Source organism: Brassica napus, unplaced genomic scaffold (assembly GCF_020379485.1).
Source record: "Brassica napus cultivar Da-Ae unplaced genomic scaffold, Da-Ae ScsIHWf_1651;HRSCAF=2272, whole genome shotgun sequence".
NCBI lineage: Eukaryota > Viridiplantae > Streptophyta > Magnoliopsida > Brassicales > Brassicaceae > Brassica > Brassica napus.
In genome coordinates this window covers 40001-47500 of record NW_026015069.1, presented here as the reverse complement: position 1 = coordinate 47500, position 7500 = coordinate 40001, and positions in this window count along the sequence as shown.

Here is a 7500-nt window from a genome sequence, read left to right as displayed (position 1 = left end):
TTCAGTACATGGATCAGTACACGGATCAGTACACGGACAGTCCACGGGAAGGGCCAGCATGCTGATATGTGTGGTCTGCATGCTGATATGAGTTCAGTACACGGATCAGTACACGGATCAGTACACGAATCAGTCCACGGGAAGGGCCAGCATGCTGATATGTGTGGTCAGCATGCTGATATGAGTTCAGTACACGGATCAGTACACGGATCAGTACACGGACAGTCCACGGGAAGGGCCAGCATGCTGATATGTGTGGTCAGCATGCTGATATGAGTTCAGTACACGGATCAGTACACGGATCAGTCCACGGGAAGGGCCAGCATGCTGATATGTGTACTGACATGGTGCATCAGTTGTCTAAAATCAGTACACGGACAGTCCACGGGAAGGGCCAGCATGCTGATATGTGTGGTCAGCATGCTGATATGAGTTCAGTACACGGATCAGTCCACGGACAGTCTGTGTGTGCTAACGGACAGGCACGGACGTCCTGCATGTGCTGACGGACGTCCTGTGTGTACTGAACAGACAGCCCACGTGGGCCAAAATCACCCGAACAGTCCACAGGAAGGGCCAGCATGCTGATATGTGTACTGACGGACGACCACGGACGTCCTGTGTGTGCTGACGGACGTCCTGTGTGTACTGACGGACGTCCTGGGTGTGCTGACGGACGTCCTGTGTGTACTGACGGACACACGGACACACACGGACGTCCTGCGTGTGCTGACGGACGCCCTGTGTGTGCTGACGGACGGCCACGGACGTCCTCTGTGTACTGACGGATGTCCTGTGTGTGCTGACGGACGGCCACGGACGTCCTTTGTGTGCTGACGGACGTCCTGTGTGTACTGACGGACGTCCTGCGTGTGCTGACGGACACATGGACACACACGGACAGCCACGGACGTCCTGCGTGTGCTGACGGACGTCCTGCGTGTGCTGACGGACGTCCTGTGTGTGCTGACGGACGTCCTGTGTGCACTGACGGACACACGGACACACACGGACAGCCACGGACGTCCTGCGTGTGCTGACGGACGTCCTGCGTGTGCTGACGGACGTCCTGCGTGTGCTGATGGACGTCCTGTGTGTGCTGACGGACGTCCTGTGTGCACTAACGGACACACGGACACACACGGACAGCCACGGACGTCCTGTGTGTGCTGACGGACGTCCTGTGTGTGCTGACGGGCGTCCTGTGTGCACTGACGGACACACGGACACACACGGACAGCCACGGACGTCCTGCGTGTGCTGACGGACGTCCTGTGTGTACTGAACAGACAGCCCACGTGGGCCAAAATCACCCGAACAGTCCACGGAGCGTGCTGATATGTGTACTGATGGACAGCCGGACGTCCTGTGTGTGCTGACGGACGGCCACGGACGTCCTGTGTGTGCTGACGGACACACACGGACGTCCGTGTTTACTGAACAGACAGCCCACGTGGGCCAAAATCATCCACGGACAGCCAAAATCACCCGAGAAGCCAAAAATGCAAAAATTAATATTTTTAAAGAAAGTTTTCTGAAAGGAAACATCAAAAATATGTCAACAAAGAGTTTAGGATGTCAAGTGTTGATCAAAAGTTGCTGTAGACATCCGTTTAGACCACGAAACTCCGACCTTTGTAGCATGCAAAAGACATGGTTAGAAGCAAAAGAAATTTATGAAAATTTACCAGAAAATAGCTTTAACCATCCTTATGAAGCATGCAAAAAATCAGATTCAAATTCGAAGTATTTTTTTTTTTTACATTAAAAATACTCCCCGGAAGACAACCAATGTCTACTGGTGACAGACTGAAAAAAGCGTTTTGTATATATAAGGGGTAGGCACTCTCTTGAGCCTCCTACCCCCGAGTACCCGAATGGTTCGAGTACGTAGTGTTGGACTGTTCGGTCCAACACTATCGAGGGCTGGGTTGAGGCCGATGGCCGGATTGTCCCCGGTGAATTTTCCGGGAACTTTTCCGGCGAATTTTCCGGTGGACCGTTTTGCCCCTAACTTCAAATTTTCGCGCTTGCATGGTCTTGGCCTGGTTTCATCCGTCTTCCAGTTGCTTTTTTTATTACATCTCAAGAGTGGTTGGAAAGATTGATGTTAGCGGGGCAATGAACATTCGGCGTATGAGTGGTGATTGGATAGCTAGTGTTTGTAGGCTCTGTGCTCGCGCACCCAACTACAGACCAACTATCCTCCTCAGTTTCTTCACTAGCATAGTTTTATGCTTGTTGAACTGATCCGGGGCCTGTGTTGCGTACCTATCTGGAAGGAATTGTTAGGCTTTGCTTAAAATGTTGTTTGCGGCATCTCCTTCGGTGGGGAAGTTGTGAACACATAAGCCGGCACTTGTGATCCTTGCGTCTTTGCATAGTTTATGCATTGTTCGCAAAGGTGAATAAGCTGTTTGCTGAGATCTCGGTTGCGGAAATATTATGGCGGTGACCCGAAGAAATTCTGTCCCGCTAAGCACGTTTGTCTCTGGACAAAAGATGACGGTCAAGTCTGCGTCTGTTCCCACTTTCCATGTGTTTGCGGGAATATGACGTGGTCTTGTCCTGATTTATGAATGCTACCTGGTTTGATGTGGTCATCAGATCAGCAACTGAACCGGAGGTCAACCCAAAGCCCTACTCAACCAGCCAAGGCGCAAACCAGGACATACGTGCACGAAAAATGCCATATCTTACAAACCAGGAGGGTTTAAATCACGAGGCTAATTTTTATGGATTCTACACTCAAGAAGGAGTCCAGGCCAATTGGAATTGGGCCAAAATATTCACGGAGCAAGACGTTATGAATTTTACAACTCAGAGGTTTCTCAGCCTGTCCATCTGCGAGTATCCGACTTTAGAAGGAGATTTAAGCTCAAGTAAGGAGCGGCCTGAAGTAAATCCCGTCATCAAATTCAAGAGCATTCTTTCATCTTTCCAGAAAGCCAAAGATCAGTAGAAATGGACACGGAAATCAGAAGATATGTTCAATTTGCCAGAACCGGTCAAACCAGTGCTACACTCGCCTCAATTGGAAGCTAACCGGTTCAATCAGCTTCAAACCAGAAATTGGCGACCAGGAGATCATTTCAACCAATCAGGAGGTATTCCAGAAGTCCTTAGCTGCACCAGAACCCAGGAGATCAGTCGGTTCAATGGAGAATCACTTAAATCAAACCGGAGCTATTTATGGAAAGATTGGACAATCTTTCGGTTTGATCCATTCCAAGCAATTCCAATCCAACCAGGAGAACCAGACGACGTCCAGACTAAACCAAGACATCCAGGAGACATTATACAGGAGCCAGAAGAGTTCTACAACTTCATCCCATGCACCAGCCCACATAGGAATAAGAAGATCCCCATTATCACCAAACTGCCTTATTTGGAGTCTCTTGCATTCAAACTCCAACAGCTCTTTTTCTACCAAGGCAAGGACGAGATCAGCATCTATCAAGCATTCAAGAAGGTCCCAAGAAAGCTCTCTTATCCCCTTAATCCGTCCAGGTTCAAGAAGAATCAAGTTTCTCACTTGGAGCCAAAATCCCATAAAAGGCTCCAACGGCTAGTTTCCGATTTTGTTAGTTTGCTTGATTTGTTTCCTTTCTTTTCTTATTATGAACGTTAGAATTAGTTTCCAGAGCATTGTATAAGCTCTTAGATAGTCATTGTAAAGAGACACCCCTAATCACCAAGTTAATAGAAAGTTTATTCAGTTTTATCAAAGTTGTTCTTTGTATAAAATATCGGTCTTTAGGATTCAAAGAGAGATTCTTTGTTGTCTTATTGATTTCGTGAGTCTAGTTTGTTTGTGAAAATCAAACAAGCTCAGTACACAGATTGAGAGAGTCAATCACTTCGATCCATCATTCCATCAGATTGAGAGATTCAATCAAACCTTCCTCCGCAAATCCACTTCAAGCCATCATTTGATCAAGCTGAGAGTGATACACATCCAGCAGCCTGATTCCATCCTATCCTTTGTTTATTTATCTTGTTTTATTATCATTATCATCATCATCTCATTTGTTTTCATATTTGTTTCTGTTTGCATTATAAAACTCTAAAAACTCATAAAAATCGGTTCTCTTTGTTTTCAGGTTTAAACCTTGGTTCCACCATTTTTATCAATTCGTGGGTTACCCCCCCTGTGCCTACAACATTTTTGGTATCAGAGCTCAAGCTCCTGACTAAGGTGATATCTATCCTTGCATCATATTTCATTTGCTTGCATTTGTTTTGTTTTTATCTAAAACCGAAAACCCATAAAAACAGTCTTTTGCTTCAAGTTTTTGTTTCTGCATATTTTGTTCTTGCTGTTCTTATAAACCACGAAAAAGAAAAAGAAAGATGTGTTTGATTCATATTACTTGCACTTAGTTTCGAAATTCTTGTTAGTTTCCTTTTTGTTTTGTTTCCATAATCAAAAATCCCACAAAAATTGTCATTTTGAATTTGTTTCCTTTGTTTGCATATCCTTAAAAAAAAAAAAAAAAAAATCATACTAGTTATTGTTTCATGCCATATTAGTTGGTCCATTTCGTGATTGCATCAGAAAACCAAAAGAAAAAATATTTATTGCATAGTTACTTCATTTCGGTTTATACTTGCATTTTTTCGGTTTAGTTTAAATTAGTTTTGCATTGTTCATTGCTCTTATGCTTGACAAAAACTTCCCATACTTCACTTGATCTTTGAGATTGATTTCAGGGAGCAATGGTAGGAGAAGAACACGGCCAAACCCTAGAGGCCACACTGAGCCAACAACTAATAGCTATACAAGAGCTCAATGATAAGATTGCTCAGTTGGGAAAAAGGAATAAGCCACAAGGCCGACGACCACAACATGGAGAAAGAAGATTTGGAGATGCACCAGAGGCTGGCTATGTTGAGCCTAAGCCACCAGATCCTTCATGGATCACCTCACACCATACTTCTTCAACTTATAAATACTTAACTCATTCATATCTTTATTTTAAATCAGTTAATGACGTTAAGATTTATTCCTTTTCCGGTAGTAGTTGGCCAGATGATTATTTATCATGGGAAAGAACCATGGATGATTGGTTTTCATACCAAGGCGTGCCAAAGAAGGAGAGGCTAGCTCATGCCATCAAGCAACTTTCCGAAAAAGCTTACTCATGGTGGAAAAGAGTAGATAAGACACATGGTAAAAGTCCAGAAGAGGTTGTCACCAACTGGAAAGATCTTAAAGATGTTATGATCAGGAAGTATGTGACTACACTTCCCACGCAAGAAACCAGAAGAAAATACCCAAGGAGATTTTCAAATGGTGTGTCCAAAGAGGCAAAGAAAGTTGTGCCACAACAAGGCCATAGGAGCTTGATTTATCAAGACCAGATTCGGCCAAGCCAGATGCCCACGGTTTTATATGATAAATACCAACCTTATGAGGTCCCAAAGTCCATGGAGAAGAACCTTTTCAGCCCAGACACATTGGCTAGACACAAAGAAAAATCAGACAAACCAATTCTTCAAGGAAAGGCCAAGGTAAGTCCTATACTTGATAAATTTGTTTATAACTCATCTCCCACTAGTATGAGTCACTTGTCTTTGTCCAAGAATGTTAAGACAGGTCCTGAGGTCCAGAAAGACACGAACTCAACATCCTTGTTGGAATCAAAAGCTGTCCATGACTTAAGGAATAAAGAGATTCCAAGCCCAAAGAAAGAAGAGACAACAAGCCAATGTAAGTCTTCTAACTCTGAAAATTTAAAAGATCAGACATGTTATAGATGTCATAAAAGAGGACACTTTGCTGTAGTTTGTCCAAGTAAACAAGTATTGACTGAGACATCACTAGAAAAGAAAACAGATTTATCTATAAAGAGTGATAGTCTTATTCAATCTGATTTATTAGCTCAAAATTCTTGTATGATGCACTTGTCTTTGTCAAAGGGTAATGTAACAGGAACTAAGAAGCAAGAATTTAAAGAAGAAGAACCACCAGGCGTGACTCTTGAGATGGACCAGAAGATTGTTCAAGAGACAATGCAGTCCATATTGCTTAAAGAAGCAAAACCAAAACAATGCCAAGGTAAGGCTTTAGAATCTCAAAAGAGAATGAAAGCTGACTTGCTCTATCTTGGTGCAGATTATACAGTTTCGAGGTCGAAACCTTGTCAAGAGGGAGGGGATGATGTGATGATCAGATCAGCAACTGAACCGGAGGTCAACCCAAAGCCCTACTCAACCAGCCAAGGCGCAAACCAGGACATACGTGCACGAAAAATGCCATATCTTACAAACCAGGAGGGTTTAAATCACGAGGCTAATTTTTATGGATTCTACACTCAAGAAAGAGTCCAGGCCAATTGGAATTGGGCCAAAATATTCACGGAGCAAGACGTTATGAATTTTACAACTCAGAGGTTTCTCAGCTTGTCCATCTGCGAGTATCCGACTTTAGAAGGAGACTAGGATAAGACCCGCGCCTTGCGCGGAATTAAGTTATTATTTTTATTATATTTTGGAAAATGAAACAATAGTTTGGCTTCATTTGGATTAATCCGGATATCGGATTGGTTTCGGTTCGGTTCGTTTTTTTCGGTATTTGGTTAGTAAAATATAACTACTATTCTAAATCCATATTTACTTTGACTTTAGTTTTTCACATACTTTTGAAAGATTTCAACTGGACGACTAAATTGATCAGCCAATCTTGTTGCTTTAAATCATTAGTGTTTATATATATATATATATATATATATATATATATATTATTTAGTTTGAATATTTATTAAATAAAAATTCATATGCGTTATATTTTATGATCATTTGTAACTTATTATAACAAAAAAATAATCTATTGATCACAAAATTTTCAGAGTGGGAATATTCAAATTTCTAATAATATATAGACGTTTTGAAAAATTCAAATATAACATATAAGAAAAAATATAAATGTTTTTATTATATATTTAATGTGATTTTTTAATATCTTTCAATAATATAAAATTAAAAAAAAGAACTAAGATACCAAAATTGTTATCAAATATTTATTATTCATAATAATTAATTTTCATATATACGTTAATCATATTAGGTAATTTCGTAGCTTCTAATTAAGGAAAGTGCAAAAACAATTTTGGTAGATTATTTATCAATTCGATAGTTAGTTTAATAAAAAATATAATGTAAGTCAAGATGGACCAACCTATTTTTCTAAGAATAGTATATTTTATATAGTCATTTATTAAATGAGAATTTATAATCATACAGTTCTATGATCATTCATATCATTTTATAACTGAATATTTAAATCATCGATAACAAAATTTTCAATGTGAAATCTTTAATAAGTTTATAATTTATAAATGTTTTTGAAAATTCATTGAAAGTTTTAATATTAAAATATTTATGTAATCTTATGGTATATATTATAATCTATATATATATAAATATATATGTTTTATTATTAAATGATATTTTTTACTCATATGGTTTTAAAATAATGTGTATCTTCTTATAATATTA